The 2,096-nt window shown below is 46.3% G+C and overlaps 1 long non-coding RNA gene across 1 annotated transcript; it reads left to right on the top strand.

Moving 5' to 3' along the window:
- On the top strand, positions 1-1,334 carry LOC138259905 (uncharacterized). Its single transcript, XR_011198774.1, has 2 exons — positions 1-1,162; positions 1,257-1,334. It is a non-coding gene; the product is annotated as an uncharacterized lncRNA (long non-coding RNA).
- The last annotated feature ends 762 nt before the right edge of the window (positions 1,335-2,096 follow it).

Here is a 2,096-nt window from a genome sequence, read left to right as displayed (position 1 = left end):
GGGGGGGGGGGGGGGGCTTTGTCACGTGGTTTGTGACCTCATGGTGTCACGTGTTAGACCTGTGTGTCCTAGGCCCTGGGTGTTGGTCTATGGGCTGTGTAAAATGTGTACCTTTGTGTTGTGCAAGTGGTTTCAGAGCCTAAGAGGACAGGTCTGGACATGTCAGACATTCAGGGGCAAGTGACTGTTCGGGGGTCCTCGGCACAGGGATGCGAAGTGGGCGGTCTGCCCCAACCTCCACACTGTTGGCTAATCTAAAAAGAGGTGCTGGACAAATGGTGCCTTTTGTTAGAGCCAGCCTATCACTGTTGAAAGGTAGATCTAAAACAGATGTATACCCCACAGGCCTTTTCCAGGGGTTGGCACCATTGGGGGCTCAGTAGAGGTTAAATTATAAACTGTCTATGTAATTAAAAGTTTGAAACAAAACAATGGCCCTGTATTGCAGATTAAAGCCGATGTATACCACCCAATGACTTCACAGGCCAGGGGCTCAGAGGTTGACAGGTGTTGCAAATCTAAACAGATGTACACCCCACAGGCCTTTTCCAGGGGTTGGCATCAATGGGGGCTCAGTAGAGGCGACCACCCTTTTTGAACCCTGGAATACATATAAGGTGGTGGCTAGAGCTGTCTGTCAAACCGTGAACCATTGCTGAAACAGTTTGTTGGGGCGATATGAAGAGATACAATCCACTAGTCAGAAAAGCTGCCTCCGCATGGGCCTTGAACACTATCTGTAGGCATTATCGGACCCTAACACCTCTTACGATGGACGAGAATGCACAGCAGGATGCGCCTAATGATGGGGGTTCCGACATTACCAGTTTTCAAGAGTAACTTTGCCAGTAGCTTGAAAAGCGCAATCTCAAGGATTTGCCGAGCCTGATATCCCCTATTAAGGGGGACCGCAGCGACAGCGAGGCCTCGAAAGATGAATTAAGTGCTGTAGTTAACTTCATCGACATTGAAGATGTTGAAGAGTGTGTAGCACCGCCAAATTCGCCTGTCTATGAAGACATGGGCTTCCAGGAGGACCCCGATCCATAGGCCGTTGTACAGCCGGCCGTTGTAAACTCAGACGATGCTTCTACCCCAATGGACCTCTGCGACTAGCAAGATTTTTTTTAGAGGAGCCTCTGAGTGTAGCGAGAATGTTGAGGTTAGTAAAACTCTATAGAAATTTTTTTCATGTATACTCTGGTATCATACTTTTAACTAATAATTTGTCTTGTGTTTTTCTTTTTGAACCGTAGAAAACAACTGGAGAAAGAGAGGCTAGAGTGGTCTGCACCACACGTTACAGACGTACATTTTTACTGCTTATGCTGTTCCCGACAGTCTGAAAGTATTACAAGCCAGAACAAAGAGCTGCGTAAGAAATGTGTGTGCACCTACACTAGCCGCGATTTTGAAAAGGAAACTCTGCGTTTGCCCAATGATGCCATATGGCCAGTTAAAGGTTTTGCAGCGACTGCTGTGAACGCGCATGTTAGACGGGACTATTATGACCTGGGTTACAGGCATGAAATTAACAAACCTCAGGCGGCTCACGATGGTCTATACAAGTAGTACACTGCAAGAACAATTCGACACATTTGTAGTTGGCTAGACCCTCACCGGGTATATAAGTTGTTAAGGGTGGTGTATGGGCTGCCAGCTGTGAAGAAAGGTGTCCACGCTGATATGATTAAGGTCTTGGCAGCGGCTGTCAATGAGATCTGATACGCTGCTGAGCCCTGCTCAAAACGAACGTATGTAGGGGCTGTGGCCCCATTTTGACAAAAGCACGATAGAAAGGGTTATAGAAAGACAAATGTGTGACATTTATTATAAAAACAGAAGAATTAAGTCTTTAGCCCCACAAAAGTTGTTTTTAAAAGGCAGACCATAACTGTGTTACTTAATGCTCCATACTTACTCACTTTTAGGTGGTGAATCTGAGTTTCGTGGTGCAAGATGTCTGAGTTACACCCGGGCTACATCTGTATCGGGAGATTGATATTTGTCCTGGTTAAAGAAAGAATAGCTGAAATACACCCTTTGACTCTGCAGTATCTGAACATTTCGGAACCTTTGGCCTCGTTGCAGTGCAA

Source organism: Pleurodeles waltl, chromosome 9 (genome assembly GCF_031143425.1).
Source record: "Pleurodeles waltl isolate 20211129_DDA chromosome 9, aPleWal1.hap1.20221129, whole genome shotgun sequence".
Lineage (NCBI taxonomy): Eukaryota > Metazoa > Chordata > Amphibia > Caudata > Salamandridae > Pleurodeles > Pleurodeles waltl.
Note: the sequence above shows the minus strand (reverse complement) of the source record. Positions and strands in the feature narration are given on the sequence as shown.